General features: G+C 39.4%; 1 protein-coding gene across 1 annotated transcript in view; it reads left to right on the forward strand.

Moving 5' to 3' along the window:
* LOC122814416 (oxysterol-binding protein-related protein 10-like) overlaps nt 1-23653 on the forward strand; it is a 1436298-nt gene that overhangs the window by 415194 nt on the left and 997451 nt on the right. The gene's annotated exons all lie outside the window — the stretch shown is intronic.

A 23653-nucleotide genomic window follows, 5' to 3' on the forward strand; every position in this document is an offset into this window, starting at 1 on the left:
GAAGTAACTCATTTCATAAGCCAAAGTTGAAATGTGAGTGTTATATTGCTGAATCAGTACGTTAATTTTGATAGAAAGAAATATGTTTGCATCCAGGAGAGGAGACTGGGATTTAAATTGAACACGGAGCAACTTTTGAATACAAAATAGACTACAGTTTTTGACTTTATAGAAATAGTGAGGCATTCTCTTTGACCTCAGTAATGTGCATATTTTTATAAAGCAATTTAATAAGCTGTTTTTTTTAATAGTTCGGTATTTGAGTATTACAGAAATTTGAAACCTAGGCACTTGGCCTTTAAAAACAAATTTGAGCTATAAATTATGCACGTCTCTTTTGACATAGTAAATATATATTTACATTTGTATGTATAAGCATACACCAGAAAAAACACCAACAAAATAAAACTTCTAAACAGGCGAAAAGGAATCAATAAGAGCCGGCGACTCGACTAAAACTGTTTAATTGTAAGCGCTTTCAGCAAGGTGCTTACCTCGCCTTCTTCAGACAAACACAAAATCAATTAAGCCATCTTAAATAGACAAAATAAATGATCAAAGTTAATTACTAAACACTTAATTAATGATTTAAAGACGCATCCATTTAAGCTAAAAAGTTAAAAAGTTATATTAACCTTATAAAAAAGTTTGTTCAAAAAGTAATCCATTAAACAAATTCCATTCTTCTAAAAATACTGAAAATCTCACGAAGCATACAAAACAAGTATAAAACCACAATACAAAATAGAAAATATACAAGTTACTGTAAAAAACTTATTTTTGCTCATTATAGAGCGTGAGTGTATCTACTGTCTATCCTGACAATGAATGTAGGTAACCAAAACTCATTGTTTTTCTGAAAGTTGCTAAATGTCGTTTCTTATGACTCATAATAAAATATATGAGTTAACTATAAATATTTAATATAAATGTTTAAAAATGAACATTTAAAAGTAATTATTTAAAAATAAATCTTTAAAAATAAAAGTGCAACATTTCCACACCTATGCCCATATTTAATAATAAATAATATAGGAAAAATATGATCTATCATCTTTAAGAGCTAATAGTTTCAAAATACATCTAATTGAGATATTCTCATTTAATCCAGGATAAATGTGGGCTCTAGTCTTAATTTGCCACATTAATTCATCTATTGCTAAATAAATTTGCCAAGGTCCCCCCTAATATCTTGCGCTCTATGTTGCAAGATGGTAAACTTAAAACTATGCCCAGGGTGATCTAAACAATGTTTAGCCAATGCATTATTAGGATCATTCTTCAGGATGGCATAACAATGTTCATATACACGTTTTTTAAATTTTCTTTCGGTTTTGCCTGTATAGTAAGCTTGACATTGGGAGCATAATACAACATAAGTGACGCTCCTGCATATGAGCAAAACAAACAGCACCAGAATTACCTGTCTTAGACTTAAACCTTGCCTGTGATATAAATATGACCTGATGGAGAGAGTTACGTATCCCAGAGACTACCCCATCTTTAGAACAGGCCACCCCATCCATGTAAAGCAGAGTTCTTAACCCAATTCAAGTGCAACTTGGACAATTGGATGGGGAGCAGGAAATTCATCCCTGACTTGACATCTGTGTCTCTAATGGACATAGGCAATCCTGTGAATGGTTCATCTCCCAGGCCCTTGCTTACACTTATCAAGGGCACCAGAACTTGTCAGAGATTTGGGATGCATGGCTAGGCTTAAAAAGGCCCTTGTAGTCATTAGCCTAGTAAACATCTATGAGCCTATGACAAAATCCCTCCCTCATGGAAATTTTGTATAGTCTCACCTATACTTAAATAAGGAAAGGATAATAATTTAGTCTCCTCATATAGACTTAGTTCATTATTAAATGTAGACTATAAAATATTTGCTTCCATTTTCTCCAAAAGATTAAAAGATAGTAGATTAATAAAGATCAAACCGGCTTTATAGTCACTAGATTAACATACCATAATATAAAAAGGGTAGCAGTAACGATCTTAAATTTAGCAAATGGAGTGAATAAGAAATTGGCCCTAATTAGCTTAGCTATCCAAAGAGCTTTTGATTCTGTAGATTGGAACTACTTGATTTAAAACATTAGAAGCTTTTGCATTTCCAGAACAATTTACTGGCATATTAAAAACCTGTATAGAGACTCCCAAACATATGTTAAAATTGGAACTTACATTTCTCAAGGATTCACTGTAAGCAAAGGTGCAAGGCAAGGGTCCCTTTTCCCCTTTATTATTTGCATTAGTTATGGAACACTTACCTAAAAGTGTAAGAAGCAATGGAAAAATTGATGGATCTCAATTAATAGAGATTGTCAATGAAAACTACGTTTTTTTTTTTTTTTTGCAGATGATATTTTACCAACTGTAGGAGATTTAAATGATTCTAGCAAAGAACTAGTTGAGGAAATTGAAAAGATTCAAGAAGTATTGCTGCTGAAATTTAATAGCAGTAAAATGAAACTTTAGTGTGAAATCAATTACTAGATATAAAAATATAAATATAATTGGGAAGGAAAAGAATTAAAATATTTTGGAATAAAAATGTATCCAGATGTGAGTATGATTATTAACAATAATTTTGAAAAGTAATTGAAGTGTTAAAAATGGAATCTTAGGTTCTTAGGGTGTTTACTAGGCTAACGACCACAAGGGCCTTTTTAACTCGAGCCATGCATCCGGAATCTCTGACAAGTTATGACACCCTTGATGAGTGTAAGCATGGGCCTGGGAGATGAACCATTTACAGGTTACCCGTTTTCATTAGAGATGTAGGTGACAAATCAGGGATGAATTTCTGGTTTCCCATACAATTGTCCAAGTTGCACTTGAGTTGTGTTAGGGTGGAACTCTGCTTCACATGGATGGGGGGGGGGTGCCTGTTCCATAGACTGTGGGTAGTCTCTGGGATACATACCTATCTTTCCAGCAGGTCCTATTTATATCATAGGCAAAGTTTTAAGTCTTTAGAATGGGTAATTCTGGTACTCGTTGTTTTGTGGATATGCAGGAGGTCCATCAAAGTGGGTTCTGACAATGCCCTGTATGCCAGGCATAGATCTCCCCTCAAAAGCCTGTATGAAACTGAATACAGGGATGGGGCCTTGAGGCAGTCAGCAGGAATGGATATTGAGGATAGGTTAGTGCTTATTAAAATGATTATTACCCAGGATTATATCTATATTGCATTCAGTAGCTTTAATATCTGACAAAAAAAATTAAAGAAAATGGAAAAAAATGTTAATTCATTCGTGTGGTATCCTAAAAAGCTGAGAATTGCTTATGGAAATCATAAAATTATGGGAGTATGGTGGTATTTATTAGCATCCCAGATGTAGAATCTTATTCTGTTGCTGCAAGTTTTAACTCTTGTTATACTGTGGGCAGACTCAACCTACACTAGTTAATGGAAAACCACCTAGGAGCAGATTATACTAAATTCCTTCAAGTTTAGTAAAGGTGATAAATTAGAAATATGCTATAATTCTTTCATCCGGTTAACAAAGTTTGCTTTAGAAGGAAATTCATTTCGATCTTTAGACTTTGCATATATGAAATCAGTTTTTAAAATAGTTGAGAGAGGTTTTCTAAAACTCTCAATATCAAAATGGAATTTTTTGTATTTTCCTATTGTACATAACTCTAGATTTAAGCAAACTCATAATGTTAAAATGCGTTTTTACTAAAAATGAGTGTATTAGTATTGTGGTCCGATTGTTTATTTAATAAAAGAGTACAGGTTGGATGAATCTACTAACCAGTTAATATCAGAAAGAAAATACATTTGTGGATAATATGAATGAAGAGGAACAGAACATTATTCCCCCATTATGTGAATATATGAATGCTGTTATTGAAGGTTGATTGACATACAAAGGAAGCTTGTCCAAGCTGTATAATTGCAAATAATAATAATTTTGATGAAAAATTCTGGAATTTTTTAGGTAGTGGTGGACTTGAATGACTCTAGGTGATAAGATTAAAGCTTTGATACTTAAATCAGTTAGTCAAACTTCTTCAGGTTTATACCGGAACGTCTTTATGTGGAAAGTTACATTTTAGTCGAATTTGATCGAAAGTTTATTTGTTTAATTTAACTGTTGAGGCTGCCCACTAAAGTGTGCTAGCCTGTGTAACTGATTTATTACTGTTTCTGCATTTTCTGTGTGTTTCTATCTAAAAACAAAAAAATAATCCTTGTTTTCCCGCCTCTCCTCGACTAGTTTAGACCAGTTTACAGGCTTTGCTGTATTCTGGGCTGTGGTGTAGTTCCTGTGTTGTCCATTACCTTACTTGGATAGAAGGAAGTTTCTTTGCTCACCAGTGGGAGTGGGGAGCCTTGAGCAGCCTACCTGTCCCTGTAGGAAGTGACCTCAGCACAAGAGCTGTAGTAATTGGTTGTTTTGGACCATTTCTAGCTCTTTTGAAGTTCCCTGTTTAAAATCTGCGTTTGCACGGCTTTGCGCAGTTGTGCGCATAGCTCAGCGCCGGTTAAACTTCTTCTGGCTCCGCCAAGTCTGCTCTGCAAATTTTCCCTTAAGGAAGCTCTACTCTTAGTATAATCAGACTACTCGCTATATTATAAGCCTAGCACTTGTTCTCAAAACTTCTCTACTAAGTAAGCACTCTCATACTAAGTAAGCACTACATCCACCTAAGACCCCTGTGAATATCCACTTCCCCTTAAAGGTACAGCACTCCTTTATACTGTTCTAGCATGTCGAGTGGTAGAGTACTGGCGTCCTGTCCAGTTCAGCTGGTTAATCTGGGTATCTTGAGACAATGCTACAATTGTCTCGTGTACACAGACAACCCTCTCCTCCTCCCAACAAACACAAATACATGTGAGAGATGTAACTATATAGCCAAACTGGAGGCTGAACTCTCTCAACTCAGGGCTGGCATGACCAGACAGGAGGAGATGGTAACCATACACACAGCAAACCCAGTCCCACATAGACCTACCACATCTGCAAACCAAACACATAAAAACACAAAGACATACTCGGAGGCTCTAATAAAAAACTTACCAAAACAACAGAGGCTCCCAAAGCAGACATCCAAAAATCCACCACCTCAAAACAAAACACATGCAACACATACTTCAATAAATCAGTGTGTCAATCAATTACAGCCCTTAAGGCCAAACACCATGCCTGATACACTAGTAATAGGTGACTCTATAGTCAGACACACTGATGTCCCGCTTACCAGGCTGAACAAGGAGAGGGTGACTCTGAGCTGCCTATCGGGAGCTAGGATCCGCCACATAACACATGCACTCAGGTCACTCCAAAGCAAGTACAAATATGACTCCATCATTGTCCATGCTGGTGTGAATGACCTGAGACGTACCTCCCTGGACTACATGAAAAGAGACATAGAGGAGCTCTCTGATTATGTAGCCCAGGCTGGTATGACCCTGACCCTGAGCAGCATCTTGCCCTCACTAAGAATGGTGCCACAATACAAAGACAAGATGATCAGCTTTAATAATTGGCTCAAGTACTGTTGTCATTCTAAGGGGATCTAATGTCTGTCTGCCTGGGATGACATGTTGGACAAGCCACGCTGCTTCGCAAGGGACGGCTTGCACCTGTCACCACTGGGCTTCCGGATATTGGCTAAGGCTCTTGCCACCCCCATAGTGCCTTTTTTAGGCAAGGCTCAAAAAACAAACCCACGTCCTTAGATAACAAAAATGGAAAAAAACTAAGAGTAATGCTGCTCAACGCCAGAAGTCTAAATCTCAAGATGCAGGCACTTGATGCACTCCTCAGTATGGAGAACATCGACGTCTGTGCAGTAACTGAAACCTGGTTCAAGGCTCCTGAGAGCACCCCAGTGCTACCAGGCTATACCTCGTATCATGCTTTTCGGCCCCAAAACCCGGGCCGAACTATAAAGGGAGGGGGAGTGTCCATATTCATCAAGGACACCCACACCTCCAGGTTAGTAGCAACACATGAAGAATCGGAGACCATACAGGTGCAACTAACCATAGGCAAAACGGCTATACAACTGGTAGCATGTTACAGACCACCCTCCCAATCTCAGGAAACCCACTCAGCCTTCCTGAAGACATTGGAGGATATGAATGTATCACAAAATACCATCATACTGGGAGACTTCAACTACCCTAACATAGATTGGGTACATTATTCTAGCCCTAACACCCTAGCCCAAAGGTTCCTGGAATTCATAAATTCAAATGCACTGGAACAACTAGTCACCTCTCCCACTAGGGGAGATAATATACTAGACCTGATCATCACAAACATGGGGACAAAATGCTCCACACCGGAGGTATACCCCTCACTAGTGAGATCTGACCACAAACTAATCACCCTGGACATACATATCCCACCTCCACCCCCAGCACAAAAGACCACAGTGAAAAACTTCTCAAAAGCAGACTTCACTCTTCTTAAGACTGAGATGGTATCCTTTAAGCCCACTGGGCCAGTGGATACCACATTCCACAATGCTGAATCCTTCACAAATGCCTTCTGTGGACATCTCCAAGAATGCATGGATCATGCAATCCCAAATAAATCCAAGTCCCTCTCCACCAAAGGCAAGCGTCCTGTCTGGTGGACCTCAGCCATAAACAAATTGTATAGCAAAAGAAGCTACTGCACGACAGAGCAAAATTGCATAAAGGGAAGACATCTCTGACCAACACTAGCAGAAAACTACATTCTCTCATAAAAACATCCAAGGCCAACTTTGAGCGAAAAATCGCTAAGGACACTAAAGATAACCACAAAGCCTTCTTCAGCTATGTTAGAAACTTGGGCGGAAACCCTCAGATATGCTCAGAGTTAGTTCACAACAACAAAAAATACACTGAACCCACAGATATTGCCAACATTCTGGCTGACAGGTTCAGTGCAAATTTCTCCCCTCCCTCACCCCCAAAAGAAAAAATACTTATCCCAGCTGAATGTAATCTCCCTGTCATCTCAGATGTCCAGGTGAGAGCCGCCCTCAGCAAAGCTAAAAACACCGCATCAATGGGACCTGACGGTATCCCGGGTTGCATGCTACGTGAACTCCAAGAGGAGCTAAACCCGCACATAAAAATGCTATTTAACCTTAGCCTTACTACAGGATATGTACCTGAACACTGGCATACAGCAACAGTGGTCCCACTCCACAAAGGGGGTACCTCTACAGACCCTGGGAACTACCGCCCCATAAGCTTAACCAGCCTGGTCTGCAAAGCTATGGAAAGAATCATTATGGAACTCATAAACAGAGACATTGGGGACCTACAGACACTTGACCCCACCCAGTTCGGCTTTGTAAAAGGCAGATTCTGCCTTATGAACCTGGTTGACTTTTTCAAAACAGTCACTAAAGCCATTGATGAGGGCAAAGCAGTCCATACAGCCTACCTGGACTTGGCTAAGGCCTTCGACACAATACCCCACTCAGGCATCATAGATAAGCTCAACAGCTTAAATGTAAACCCTTATGTCACTAGATGGGTTGCAAACTGGCTAAAGGACAGAACCCATAAAGTTAAAATCGCTGGAACAATGTCAGACTCAAAGCCAGTCACAAGTGGTGTCCCACAGGGATCTGTCCTGGGACCCCTCTTGTTCGGCATTTATTTCTCAGATGTTAAAGCAAACATGGGAGGGTTGTGGCTGACAACGTTCGCAGATGACTGCAAACTAGGCATCATAGTCGATACACCAGCGGACACATACATCCTACAAAAAGGCCTCACAGAAACGGACAACTGGTGCCGGAGTCATGGCCTTAAACTAAATGCCAAAAAATGTATAGTCATCTCCTTTGGGAAAAACAAAATACCCACAAATTATCACATAGACAGCAACCCACTGAGTACGGAAAAAGTAATCCGAGACCTAGGGACCCAAGTCAACAGCGACCTCTCATTTGACACCCACGTTGCCAAAGTGGTTAGAAAAACATTCTACCTTGCACACCTTATCATGAAGGGATTCGCATCCAGATCCAAGGATGTCATTGTACCCCTATACTCCTCCCTCATCAGACCCATGATTGAGTACAATGCCCCATTTGGTATGTACCTCACCCGGCACTTGCAACAGCTGGAGAGAACCACAAAAGTACCTCACCAAGAGGATCAAGGGTCTCCAACATATGTCTTATTCTGCCAGACTAAAGAAACTCCAGCTCTATTCAGTAGCATACCGCCTGCTCAGAGGTGATCTCTGCCTGACGTACAAGGCCATGTCCAATCAGGAACTGATGGACATGCTCCACCTCAAAAAACCCAAATCCATCAGAACCACGAGAGCTAAAGACTTAAACCTCGGCACAAGTATGAATAGGACATGCTGGAGGGATAGATTCATAACCCAGAGGCTTCCCATGCTCTGGAACAAGATCCCAGTTCATGTTAGGCAGAGCCCCTCACTGACTCTCTTCAAGAGAAATCTTGATGAGTGGATGGGAGATCATAAGTTTACCCCAGGGGTCACATCTGTGTCACTGTTAGACAGACAGGGGCACAGTAAACTAATTCTATTATATAAGGGGACCTTCACTGTGTCACTACTAGACAGAGGCACAGTATTCTAAATCTATTCTGTGCATTTTGTACCATTTTATGGGGTGGCGAAAGCCACATCACTATGGCTAGGCTTACAAATGCCCCAGGGCAGATAGCCTAGTACTAAACTATGAAACTATGAAATATATACATAGAATGTTTGTTACTCCCTATAACATCTCTTAGTAAAATGACTTCTTCAGTTTGTTGGAGATGTATTAAAGATGTAAAAGCTGATTGAACACGTTTATGGATTGTGAAAAATTAAATGTATATTGGGAAGAGATAAGTGTGTTTTTAAGGGGTTATGGTCTGATAATTGATCTTTAACTAGATCAGTAATACTAATGAATGTTCCATTTCCTGTTTCTGTAAAAGCCAAAAAGCTAAAACTCTTTTGAGCTTTCTTGACAGCTGCCAGGAAAGTTATTAAAAAATTGGAAATTGAACGTAGTACCTACATTCAAAGAATTTTTATATTTAACAAGAATACTATGTAAAACTAAAATAGAAGTGATTAGAATAAGATCTATAAATCACTGCAAGACCTTTAGTTGTTGGGCTAACTTTGAAAAGTTGCTATTGAAATACCAAGATTCTTAATGAATTAATTGTATAAGATTACCTTGATGATTCAATGTATTCCTATCACTGGATAACAATATGTGAAGTTGAATTTCTTCATTTCTGTGTATATATTGTAAATATGTTAAATTAATAAAAAAAATGTTCTTAAAAAAGAAATATGTAAAAATAAGACCAGATCCTCACTGCTGTAAGCAGGCAATTTCACCTTCTGCATCACTGCAGCATACATTTTCTAAGAATTAGAAGAACCAACATTGGATACGTTTCTGGTGTGAAATAGCAACAGCTACTGGGAGGGTGTTGGGAATAGACAGACTTCCTTTCTTATAGGTTCTTAAGTAAGTACTAGGCTAGCTGCTCTTGCAGGTAATTTTAGGCCTAGCCAATTTCCCTTTTCCTGCTCAAAATAACCTATTCTGTTTGATTATAGATTGACATTACCCATCCTATGGTCGATAATGAGAATAACTGGGATAATACCATAGATAATTTGAGGGGACCCATGCATGAGATAAAGCATTTAGAAATTGTTTGGGTCCATTAGTAGTACAGGGAGCAGTCCTGGGGTAAATCTTCTGTTTCTCATCCATAGATGTAAGTTGTGCTCGAATATCGATAGAGATGAACTTTCTTTTATGTTGATAGGGAGTCTGTTCAGAGCAGCAGTATCCTCTTGAGATGTACTTGTCAATCCAAGCCATGCTGTCGCAGAAGAAGTTTAGGTCCCTAGACAGGGTATTCCTGGTGCAGTTTGACTTGTTGATATGCAGTAAATCCATCAAGAATGAGTTGAAAGATGCCTTATGTGGCAGACACAGATCACCTCTTAGCAGTTTGTAGGATACTGATTATAGTGACAGGGCTTTTGTGGGCGGTTTGTGTATCTCTGTAGCCTTTCCATTTGCATGTGTCTGAACAGATACATGCCAAAAGGGGCATTATATTCAGTAGTTGGCCTAATGAGGGCTAAGTAAATGGGGACAGTGATATCCCTCAATCTAGACTAAGTCCCTTTGCTTATAAGCTTTGCAGTATAGAAGGGCTTTCTTACAACAGCTGCCACATGTTGGCCAAAAGTTAGGGCATTGTCCACGTAAGTTCCCAAATCCAAAAGAACTGGATCAGCTCTTAGTGGCATATTGTCAGTGTAATAATTCTCTGGGTAAATGACTTCCTAAAGCATACAATAATGCATTTTTGGCATTTTGTTTCAGTCCATGATTTTGGCAGTAGTTGTTTGCTTGGGACACACCTTCCTGCAGGCTTCGTGCAGGATGGCTAAGTCGTTTGGTGGATTCAGTGACTGCTCCTAACTTGCAGTCATCAGCAAACTTAGCCAGAGACTTTTGGTATTGTTTTTTACTTCAGAAAAGTGGACGCCAAGCAGGCGAGATCCCAGCACTGAACTTTGGGGGGACTCCACTGGTGACTGATCGCTTTATGGAGATAACTTCCACGGTTTTGATTATCTGCTCCTTATGTGTAAGCCAGTTGGGACTCCAGCAGAAGACATTGAGGTTTATTCCCTGTTTATTTAGCCTTTCTGCTGTGCCTGAGTAGATAATTGTGTCCAAAGCTTTGGCCAGTTCAAGTTATGGAGTGTCCTGTTTTGCCTTTATTCATTGCTTTGGTGACCTTTTCAAAAAAGTCCATCAAGATGAGTAAGCATGACCTGTCCTACAAGTATGCTGCATCTCTTCCAAAGTCTATTCTTTCCTGGAAAAATTGGACTATAATATGGTCTCCTTTAAAATCCAAATCAACTCTGTAATACCATTAAAACTGATAACAGTTAGGAACTATTCCAAGGCAAATCACCTTTTATTAGGTGATGCTTTGTCAAAATGCAGTGCCTCTCCAGACCTCAGGAACACAGCAGTCTATGCTGAATTGCTGTCAGAAACTCTGTAAAACCTTGTCATAGAGGCTGCTGTACCTACTTAGAAGTAAGCCCCGGACTAGCCCCAAAAACAAACCGCCACGGTGGCATCCCAAATTAAACAGGATATACAACAAAAGGGAAAAAAAAAATATGGCAAAAATCAGGAAGGGTAATTTCCATAAAGATAAAAAACTCTCTCATTAAGCTAACTAGGCAACTAAGAGGGCTAATTAGATCGAACAAAGCCGGCTTTGAGTGTAAGATAGTCTCCCAGGTGAAAAATAACCTTAACGCCATTTTCAAGTAAGTGAGAAACCTCAAGGGCAGCACACACCAGTGTGCCGAGCTGATGGTTAATGGTGCCAAATTCACCAAGCCTGGCAGTATAGCCGCCCTGGTACCAGAAAAATTCAGTTCTAACTTTAGCCTGCTCTCACCCCCCCCCCAACCATTCCCAAAAAATACCATCAGATATAATCCCTCCAGCTCTAACTAGGGGGGATGTAACATAATCCCCCAAACTATAACTAGGGGGGGAGATACTGGCTGCACCCACAAAAGCCAGGAACACAACTTCAGTGGGCCTCAACATCCCAGGTTGCCTTCTGAAAAGTCTAAAAGGCAGCTCATCAGGACCCCTGGAGTCGCTATTTAACTATAGTCTTAAAACAGACGTGCTACCTGAATGGAGGACTGTAACCGTCATCCCCCTTCAAAAGGGAGGAACTTCAACATATCTTATGAACTACAGATCCATTAGTCCGACTAGTTTGTTTGGCAAAGCCATGGAAAGAAGAATCATGGAAATTGTCAACAAGGACATGGAAGACCACCAGACATTGAATCTATCCTAGTTTGGCTTTAGCGAAGGAAGGTCATGCTTACTGAATCTGGTGAACTTCCTTGAAAAGGTCACTAAGAAAGTGGATTTGGGGAAAACCATGCATGCTATTTAGATCTGGCTAAAGCATTTGATACAGTATCCTACTTAGGCATTGTTAGCAAACTTACAAAAATAGGTCTAAACCCCTTTATAACATGCTAGATAGCTAGCTGGCTCACTCATATGACCCAGGAAGTTTGAACCAGTGATGGGACCTCCACAAAGAGTCCACCAGGGCTCTGTGCTAGGCCCACTCCTCTTATCTACTTCTCGAATCTAGCCTCTGGCTAACCAATCTAGGGGCAGTCATTGAATCCTTCCAAGATGGGAACATCCTTCAGGAAGGTCCAACACAAATGCTTAGTGCCAAATCCATGCCTTAAAACTTGCTACCAAGAAATGCTGTATAGTACCTTTTGGGAAGTCTGCCACCCTGGGTAACTGTTACCAATTAAACACCCATAACATTTGATTCATTAGTCATGGATCTGGGAACTCGTGTAGACCGTAATGTAGCCTTCAACTAACATGTGTCAAGGTAGTAAGAAAATCCTTCTATGTTGCTCAGCTTAGAAACAAAGGCCTGGCATAGATCCAGAGAGGTCATTGTACCACTGTACTCTGTCCTCATAAGACCCATCATAGAGTATAATGCCTCCTTTGGGAAGTACCTGACCAGACACATGCAGTAGCTGGAATGTCCACAAAGGTTCTTTAAGAAAAGAATCCAGGGAGTAAAGACAATGTCCTGCGCTGATTGCTTCAAAGCCCTGTCTCTTTGCTTGTTATCATACAGACTTCTAAGAATTGGTCTTTGCTTGGCATACAAGACATCCCTGGACCCTGCTTTGATGAACCTTTTGCACATCTGCAAAACAAACTGTATCAGAACTACTAGATTAAAATAACTAATTTTTGCTTGATTCATAAATAGGACATGTTGCAGAAACTGGTACATTTCTCAGAGAATCCCCATATTCTGAAACCGCCTCCACATCCATTTGAAATAGAGTTCCTCCCTATTCCTATTTAAGTGCAACTTGGCCCAATGGATGGTTAATCACAAATTCACTCCTGATCTGGCACCTATATCTCTGGACAGAGACGGTCAGTAAATCACCCTCTACATAAATCAATTTTTAACACCTTTATTAAATTATCACTTAAGACCTAGGCAGTATACATTAAAATAAATCAAACCATTTTAACATCTTTGCATTTAAATGCAATGTGTATCACATATATTGTCTTTGCTGATATCATTACAAAAAAAATGCTGAATTCCTGGCTTCCCTTAAAACTCGCTCCTCTTCAACATTATGTATGTATGTATAGTTCCTGCAATTTTCATTTACTTCTATGTAATTTGCTTTTCCTTTTTCTAAAGATCCATCTTCCAGTTATTTTATAACTTTTATAATCTTCAGTACCTCAAGTACAGTTGGTGTAGACTTTTATTTCCGTTTTCTAGTAATTGCTTTTTGGGCAGCCAACAGAATGAAACTAAATAAGGCCGTACTATGGTTATGCAGTTCACTTCCTGTATTGCAGCTGAAAAGAACTATTTATTTGACATTTTATATGACATTTGTGGACTGGGAAAGTCTGATTGAGCTAGAGCCCTTTTTCAGTGAAGGCTAGGGAGAAAAGCTCCACAGAAGAACAATGTTAAATTCATAGCATTGATGAGAGTAATACAGAGCCAATAAAATTTAGTATTCAAGAAGGTTATACAAGTGTATCCAACAGAAACAGATGCACACAATCAGAGAAAGTAAAATACATTAGAATTAAATGCAGATTGTCTAAAAAATATAAAGATTTGAGTTGAAATGCAAAGTAAGGCAAGGTAAACCCATGTAGGTATGTACATTTCTCAAAGGCAGGTTGGGGGAAATTCAGCATTCTGCTGGTTAGTTGTAGAAGCAGAGGGAGCAGTTGTAACCATAGTAAATTAGTGAGCAGTTGTAACCATAGTACATTAGTGATAGGGAGAGTGTAAGGCATGCTGTAGTAGAGTGGATTGAGAAGTAGTGTCAGAGGCCAGATAGGATAGGAGTAAGTGGTGTTAATTACGGAGGGTGGTTTAGCTGAGCTTTTTACATTGCCAGGTCCAGTTCTTTAAGCAGGTGTTCTTTTAGAGGTTTTTGAATTCATGTGCATGGGGTAAGTTTCTAATGTGCAATGTAGTTTGTTCCAGACAAGGGCAGGAGTGTAGTTATGACAAGTTTGGCCTATAGATTTTTTTGGGGCTTGTAGATTTCTAAATGTTTTTGTTCGGAGCTTCTAATAGTTTTGGAAGGAGTATGAAGTAAGATGAGTGAGGAGATAGGGCAAGCCGAGGGCTTGTTCAGGATGGAATGAATTATAGGGAGTTGGGAGAGAAGAAGTTGATGGGAGAACTCTAGCTCACTTAAAAGTTTAAGGAATTGACATTGATTTGCATTTGAGGTATGGTTAGCAGCAAATTTCGTTACTTTGTTAGAAGTGGATTCAAGTTTAGTTAGGCCTGTAGGTTAGTTTATATTTGTGAACTGTTGAGAAGACTGGGGAGAAAGACGTCATAGGGCAAGAGAGAGTCTAGAGTCTTTGTGAGAAATTTATTTCTGTAGAGTAAGCTAAGTTTTTGGTGCTTTCCTTATGCAGTGGTGTACACGAAGGTTGAATTTGAGTTTGTCACCTCTGGTGCCTCCAAGTAGTTTGGTGTGAATTTCTGCATTTATGACAGTGTTGTTAAGAGACGTAATGGAGAAGGTAGGTTTAAGATGTGCAAGAGATTTTGGTAGGAATAAAAGGAAGTTGGTCTTAGGATTTAGGATGAGTTGGTTATTAGCCAGTTTCAATAGAGTTAAAGGGATTTTGAGTGAGGGCTTGTAGGTCAGAGAGGATGTCAGAGGTGGAGATGACTGTGGAGTCATCGACGTATTGTATAAGGAGGAGTAGAGACAGGAGGTATGTAAGTATTTAGAGAAGATATTAAATCGTAGGGGACCAAGAACTGACCCTTGAGGAACCCCATTTTTGATGGGGAGAAAGGGAGACATTGGAGCCATTTAACTGATTGCTGTCTGTTAGGGAGATAGCTAGGGGACCAGAAAATGAAAATGGTAATACTGGAAAGGTAGACGGAGAGTTTGGAAACTAACATAGGGTGAGAGAGAGAGTACTGAATGCTTTGGGGAGATCTAGAAAGAGATGGGCAGTAAGGTGGTTGTTGTCTCTGGCTAGGGAGAAAGAGTTGGTGAAAGAGCTGAGGGCAGTAGTAGTGAGAAATCCATGTTTGGTGGTAGTGAGTAGGTTTTCTTGGAGTAAATAGTCCACAAGTTGCTTGTGTACCCATTTTTTGAGCATTTTGGAGGGGGAGGGACAGTATTGCTATGGGCTGGTAGTTGGAGAGTTCCATGGAGTTGCTGCCCTTATGGATAGGTATAATAAAAATTGTTTCCAGAGGGAGGGTACAGTGGCTTTGCTTATAGATTGGTTTATAAGAGTGAAGATTGGGTAGTCAATGGAGTTGGTCGCTAATTTAAGAAGGAATTGGAGGTAGGTAGTCCACAGATGGACAGCATGGCTTGAGCTTTTGTAGGAGATTTTTTTTTATGTAGCTGATGGGAATAGGTTGCAGAGAGAGGGAGTGGAGGGATTCACATGTTTGGGGAAGTTAGGGTCTGCATTAATTTACAGGTAGTGTCAATGAAGTAGGAGTTGAATATGGTGGCAATTTCAAGTTGGTCTGTTATTGGATAAGGATTAGGTGCTGTGGGGTTACCAAGGTGTAGAATTTAGTTGATAAGAGTTCCACAATTTGTTGGGGTTATTATGTTGGGTTAATTGGAGTTTGAGGTACATGTTTTTGTTGTCATAATTGACTTGTTTTTTGATGAGGTTGTAGAGTTCTTTGTAGGTGGATGGGGGCTTTAGTCTTAGTCCAGAGTTTCCAGGCATTATCTCTTTTCTGCATAAGAGCATGAGTGGATTGGGATAACTAGGGTGAGTGGAGTGATTTCACTCTTAATTATGATTAAGAAGATGTTGCTGAATTTTAGTACTGCATTATCAAGTGGTAAGTATGATAGGAAGGACCAGTTTGTAGAGGTGAATGTGCTATTTAGTATGTCAGGATGGAATTTGAGAGGCTATGGCAGTCTTTGAATTTGTAAGGCCTTGGGTGGTGTGGAGTGAATCTTTGGATGCAGATGGGAGAGTGGTCACTAATGGAACTGCACAGAGAAATAGGATGGTGGTAATGAACAGGATTTGATACCAGGATACAGTCTATGGTGGAGCATGTGTTGGTTGGTTTGTTAAAGTAGGTAAGGGTTGTGATGAGTAGGTAAGGGTTGAAGTAGTTGTGAAGAAGCCATACAAAGGTGCCATATGAAGGTTGATGCTAGAGCTAGGAAGTTGGAAGTAAGGGATAACTAATTGATTATGTCATCTCGTAGGAGGGGTAGTTTCCTTTGGGTATATTGTGTGAACCAGGAGAGTATGTGTTCTAATACTGGGATATTGTCACCGGGGGAATGTATATTGCAGTTAGAGCTAGTGTTTTGTAGTCATTTAGTTTGCAGTTCCTAGTTAAGAGTTCTGCAGGGGAAACTGAGTGTGGTGGGTTGGCCATAGGATACAGGTTGAGGTATTGGGAGTATATCAAGGCAATGCTTCTACCTTTATTAGGCCTGTCAAGTTGAAAGATGTAGCCAGTGGGAAGGAATTCTTTGTCTAAAATGTGAGGTTTGAGCCAGGTTTCTGTGAGAGCTATTGTGTCAGGAGAATATTTGTCTATCTGTTCATAAAATTCACTGATTTTGTTCAGAATGCTGCGAATGTTGAGAGAGGAAGGTTTGATGCTTAGATGGGGAGTTAGGCAGGTGGGAGGTAGGTTGAGTGGGTTGGTAAGTTGAAGTGTTGCTGCTGAGGGGGCCTGGGTTGGAATGGATGTCTCCTGAAAGGAGTGTGGATTTGTAGGGGTGGTAATTATATTTAAATTTAGTTTTAGGACTGATTGGGGGGGGGAGTTTTTATTTTAGGAAGGAACAGGTTTAAGTTAATAAATAGTGGTGGAGGTATGGTAAAGGATTACTGGCTTTGCAAGTTTAGAGAGTAGTGAATGGAAATAGGTGAAGACTGGAAGGGATTAATTGGGATGCGATAAGAGGAGAGGTATAATTGAAGTAGTAGAAGAGGAGGTGTAGAGAAGAGGATGAGGAACATGAGGGGTGAGGAGAGTGCAGTGAGGTGGAGGTTTGGGTGAGAGGAAAGTAGGATGAGTATGACTGCAAGTGTGAAGGTTGTGAGAGTTTAGGTGAAGAGGTGTGTTGAGAGTTTTCATTGAGATGTGGAGGTAAGAGACTTGGGTGGGGTGGAGAAAGTGAGAAAACAGTGAATAGTGCTAGAGGGTTTGTGTGCAAGTCGAAAGACATTGAGTGCAGAAGGGGAGTAAAGTTGATGGAAGGTGGTGGATAAAGAGGAATGTAGAGGAAAATTAGAATTTGAGAGGGTAGGGGAGTTGTAGAGGAAAATTAGAATTTGAGAGGGGAGGGTAGTTAAGATGAAGCGTGAACTGAGAAAAAACAAAGAATAAAAATAGGAAGGAGGTTGAGGGAGGAGTGTAGGAGGAGAGCAGTTGAAAGGTTATTTTGATAGGGGAGTCATTGATGTAGTTAAAGTAAGGAGGGTTTAGGAGAGCAAGTAAGCGGCTTGGGAGTGAGGAAGAGGAGGTCCTTGGAAGGGGTTGCATAATTAACTGTGAATGTAACTATGAATGTAATGCATTAAGGGGTGGTTGGGAATTGGGGGAGGGTAGAGGAGCAGAGTGAGCCCAAGCGTAGCTGGTTGAAAGAGTGCACAGGAAACCCTCTACAGTATAGAACAATCAGTTAAAGCAGCTGTGGTTCGGGGAGATGCAGATAAAACAATACAGTAACTGTTGGATAACCAGGAATGAGAAAGTAAGTGAGAGAAGTTATGGGTGGAGGAGAGCTGACTTGGTACAGAGAGGGATTATAGTGTTGTTACCATGGCTGGTAGGAAAAATAAGGAAACAACGAGAGAAGATGTAAAGAGAGAGAGAGTGGAGGGCAAGCAAGAAAGATAGGATTGGTCTAGTGGTGTGCCCTAGCTGTGATTTAGCAGGAAAAGTTGGTGTACCAGTTAAGCAAGGTTACATACATTCACAAGGTGGAAGCTTTGTGTAGTAATTATAGATTTCAGTCGGACTTGAGTAGGCAGATAATCACTGTAGTCTGGGCAGGGTGGTGAAGTCCGCACCGTTGGTAAAGTTTTCTTGCCTGTAGCATCGTAGATAACCACTTAACTCCATTATTTATAGTGAAAATTGTAAGCTAGAGCTATGTCATACCACCAGAGGCAGTCAGCTCTCAGTGCTTCTGATCAGTAGGGAATTTAAAACCTACCAACTCATTACACTTCCAAAACATATGTTTCCAGTTATCTCTTTCGTCTACATTACACAGCCAACATTTGCTATCTACCATAGGATCACAGGAAGTTACTAGGCTATCGGCCCTGATGCCCTAAGCCTAGCCAAGAGTTTAGCCCATGTTTATGCAAGTCAGCACCCAAGGCCCCTGTCCAGCAGGGGAATCCCAGTGGTGTATTTTCCGTTTCCCATCCATTTATCCAGGTTGCGCTTAAAAAGGGATAATAAAGTACTCTGCTTGACATGGAGATGGAGTCTATTCCAGAGTTGGGGGAGTCTCTGGGATACAAATCTGTCCCACCAACAAGTCCTATTGATGTCGCAGACCAGGTTGAGGTCACATGTGCGGGTTACTCAAGTGGAGCTTGAATTGTGGATATGCAGTAGTCCCATCAAGGCGGGGTCTGAGATTGCTTTGTATGCCAGGTTACCTCTGATGAAAAATTCTTTGAAGTTTGCTATAGTGTATTACTGGAAGCTTTGGCTACCCCTTGGTTGCAGCCTTGTTCCATGGTTTTCGGAGGTGGTGAGAAGAAAACGCAAAGTTTTATGTTGGCTTTTATGTGTAAAACTTTTTTGTGTGGCACATTTTCTTCAGCTGCAGGGATTTTCAATAAAGTAGATTTATCAGAGCTAGCTTGGTGGTCTTTGAGGGACATTTATTCTGGTTTTGGGTCTACTTTTCGGCACTTGTTTCCATTTTAAGTTTTTCATTTGTACTGCATTACTGAACGCTTTGGCTACCCCTTGGTTGCAGCACAATTCAATGGCATCAGGAGGTGGTGAGTAGAAAACACAAAGTTTTATGTTGGTGTTTATGTGTAAACTTTTTTGTGTGGCACATTTTCTTCACCTGCTGGGATTTACAATAAAGTGGATTTACCGGAGCAGGCTTGGTGATCTTTGAGTGCCATTTTTTATGGTTTTGAGCCATATACAAGACTAAAGGGACTATACACACGGTCACTGCTTGTATCTTACTATCCATATCCATAAAAATTTCCAGTTTCTAAATTTTTGTGTTATATTTTGTTTAGTCTCTTCCCATATATCCTGAATTGCCATAACGGATGCTTTTTGAATCCATACTCCTAAATACTTCATCTTATTATGTCCCCATAAATATGGGTATTGCTGAACCACTTTTTGTGAGGGTACATAATTTATAACTGCAGGCTTAGTTTTGTCTTAATTAATTTTGTATCCCAAAAGGATTTGAAACTGTCTTGAAACCATCTCAAAATGTTCCACAATACTGAGATGTCCTTTTCTGGATTTATCGGGTACAAAATAACATGAGACAGACAACAGCAATGTACTAAAGAAAATATAAGGAGGTATTTGGATAATATGAATGAGTTCAGAAAGATTATTGTAAAGCAGCTATTTTTACATCAAATCCAGTACACAATAACTTGGGCAACAGAAAGTAAAAGGGGTCGTCTCCAAATTTAGGAAGCCTAGGACAAGCAATGTAATCAAAACTCCTGTAGAGGAAGTAGAGATATTTTGGAATTTTTATGAAAAATATATATAAAGCAGAGAAATGTAGAAATTAAGAAAGAGCACAAATGGAAGAATTTATGGAAAACTTAATTATGCCATGCCTAGAGGTAGGTGAGGCACAAGAACTAGTAGTTAAGATGGGAGGAGATGAGATAAAACAATGATGTACAATTGGTCTTCAGGAATGTCTGCAAGTACAGATGGTATTCCTGTGGAAGTTTGGAAATTAGTAGGGAAGAAAGTGATAAAGATCTGGAAGATGTTTAACAGCTTTTTTAAAGGAGAGGAAGAACCAACATCTTGGAAGAAGGCTGTGGTAGCTGTATTACCTAAAGATGGTGAAGACCCAGCTTCATATAGACCCATTTCAATTTTAATCAGTGATTGTAAAGGTTTTTATGTCTATACTAGCTGAATGAATGACAAAGGTGTTGACAAAATTGATAGATATGGACCAATGTGGTTTTATGGAGGGGAAGCAGTTGATTGACAGTATTAATAGAACAGTGTTAATCCAGAAATTAGTAAAGTATAAGAAAATAACACTGTTGTTGATGGGTCTTGATGAAAGAAAAAGCATTCAACAGAGTAAGCTACGGCAACAGAAGCATTTGCATTCCCTGATACAGTAGTAACGTTAATTTGGAGGCATATTTCAAGGATCAGAGGAAAGAATTAAAGTGGGAGGGTTCCTCTCTGATGAGTTGAGTTTAAGTAGAGGAACCAGGCAGGGATGTCCTCTTTCATGGTTGTTGTTTGCATTCTGTTCAGAGCTGTTGGCAAAGCAAATAAGAAATTCTGAATATAACTGATGTGGTAATCGAGAAAAGTTAGCTTTATTTGTATATGATGCTATTTTGTACCTGATAAATCCAGAAAAGAACATCTCAGTATTGTGGGTCATTTTGAGACAGTTTCAGGTCTTTTTGGGATATAAAATTAATGAAGATAAAACAAAGGCTATTGCTATAAATTATGTACAGATAGACAAATTGGTTCAACAAAACCCATATTCATGGGGATACGATAAGATGAAGTATTTAGGAGTATGGATTAAAAATGCTTCTGTCATGGCAGCTAAGGAAGATGCTAAACAAAAGATAATACAAAAAAACTGAGAAACTGGAAGCTGTTGTGTATGGCTATAGATAGTAAGAACTAAGCAGTGAAAATATTTAGTCCCTTTAGTTTTACATACGTACAGGTCAGGCATGTTTATCAACCAGAGAAGTTGTGGACAATAATAAAGAAGAGATTTGTGTAGGAGAGGAAGAGGGCAAGAGTTGCATGGGATAAGCTGATCCTTCTGATAGAACAAAGTGGTTTAGGATTACCTGATTTGAATGGATATTGTACACCTACACAGTTAAGACTTGTATATATAACACAAGCAGAATATTATAATTCAAAGTGGAAAGGGATGGTGATAAAGCAAGGGGAGGTTCAAGAAATAAGGAGAGACTGGGATTTTGGGATGCAGATCCTTAAGGAGAATAATAAGTATACAGAATATCGTATTGTTATATTTATAAAGTAGTAGAAAGTATTCTGAGAACTAAGCCAACAGAAGAATTGAGAAAGGAAATGTTGCCGTTACAGATTATTGCAAATAGGTGTACTGAAAAAAGGCAAGAAGTGATTGTAATTTGCTGGAAAAAACTGGCAAAGGAACCAAGGCAGTGGGAACAAATAGACCGGGGAAAGTGAGGGTGTGATGAAGCCAGGAAGAAATTTGGACTGCAGGTTAGCGGCTGCCTTCTGTACCAGGGATTGATAGTGTATAGGCAGAAATGGAGACAGGAGAGTCATAAGTTAAAGACTCACTGTGGTTAGAGGCTTTAATTGGATGTGGAACAGACCTTGCTGTTAACAAAGGGATAATTAAGGCATTTAGAATATTGTATTATGGATTATAAGAATCAATTGGGAAGATTGGGAAGAGAGTGGAAATGCAATTTACAAGGATACAGTGGGAGGACATGCGTATAGCTCCCAAGTATGCAACAAATGCCAGAAGATTTGGGACTTTTTTGCTTGGAAATGTTTTCATAGATATTTTATACCCCAAAGAATTTCTTCTTGAGTAGTTAGCAATTGTTGCAGGTGTGATAGGAAGAGAGAGGTAACTGGGAACATAAGCTTTGGTGATGTAATGAGTTGGCAGATTTTAAAAATTCCCTACAGAGTACTCTGTCAGAAATATTGGGTGAGCAAATGGCTGTAACTAAAAAAGAAATATTCTTTGAGCTGGGAGACAGGATCTGAGTTGCCTAGTTATAGTAAGGTCTTGTTAAGTTTAATTATGTTGGCTGCCAGAAAAGTATTTGCTAGAAATGGAATTTAAAGTCTAAATCAACTGTATTTGAAGTATTGAATATTGTAAAGGAGATAAAAGAACTAGAAGGAGATGGCTTTGAAAGGACAAATTACATAGAAATAACTGGAAATTATGTGAACAATACATGCCAAAAAATGCTCAGGAGGAGAGAGGTTTAAGAGAAGACAGGGAATTGAGCAATTTATGTAATGTTGGATTGGGCTGATTCTAGTTATAAAGAAAGAAAATGTTTATGATGTACAATGTATGTAAATGGAAAAGAAAATGATTGAATCTGCCCATCCGTGAAAATGAACCTCTTCCACAGGCAATATGGCAGATACGTCTTCAAGAATCTGTAGACTGTGAAAGCCTACAGTAAATCATTCCTTGTGGTGACTTGGTCATTAGTTATATAAAATAATTTTATGTTTAATGTTTTCATAGTCCAGAATTTTTTTGCTTTAGTTTATGGCAGTGTTAAGGATTTTTTTGCCATTTTATTAATAAAATAGTGGAAGGGGAAACAGCTGGTGGGGGTATCATTAAAGATTATTTCCTTTGCATCTCAATTTTACTTGATACCCTGCTGTGTTTGTTTTAATGAGCTGATGTATATTAATTGTAATTTTTTATTCAAAACTTAAAATAAAAATGGGAAGAAAAAATATACGTCTGTTGAATGAAGTTCTGCAGCAGCTTACATGAGCATCACTGAAAACTTTGTAAGACATTATAAGCTGGATGTAATCTCTAGATCTAGGTATCCCTGTGGTGTTACCGTTATACAGGACTTGCATGAGGAGCCACCTAAGAAGTTTACTATGGAACTCTAGTCTGTCATTAATGAGGGTGGAACTCCAGTCCCAGATGTGAAAGCTGCATACTTTGCTGTATCTGTAGCTCTGGATATGAAAGTTCCATCCTTGTTTCTATTCTCACCTCCTCCTTCCATTCTTGATCTAATTGGAGAGTCATGGTTTGAAAAATAGTGTAGAATTTTTTTTTTTTGTTGTTGTTCATGGAGTTGTTTTTTGTAGAGCTTCTACTTCGTCTGCTACAGACATCTGGAGAGGTGTCCTGAGGAGCACAACAATGTGGGGAAAAAAAGGAAGAGCCAGGTAGCCACGGAACGTTTCCTTTGCTGGACCAAGTGCTGCTGGTCTTATTTCTATTGGTAATGATGATTAAACTTCTTATGGTAAGAAAGTAACTTTCATTTATCTGTTTACAATAGTATGAACAATGCTGTGATCACAGCAGGAGTAGTCATCTTTGGAACATTTTAAACAGTGAACAATCCAGTCCTATTAAAACAAACTACCAGAGCTAAATTTCAACCCAGTTTCTATGTTCCAAGTACAAAAGCTTCCTCACAGATGGGCATTGAATCAACTATGTTGAGTACTGGAATTAGGATATTCCAGGGGATATGTAGTAGAGCCTTTGTTATTCTCCGTTTTTGGTAA

The sequence above is a fragment of the Protopterus annectens genome, chromosome 10.part0 (genome assembly GCF_019279795.1).
Source record: "Protopterus annectens isolate FY-2018-M chromosome 10.part0, PAN1.0, whole genome shotgun sequence".
NCBI lineage: Eukaryota > Metazoa > Chordata > Ceratodontiformes > Protopteridae > Protopterus > Protopterus annectens.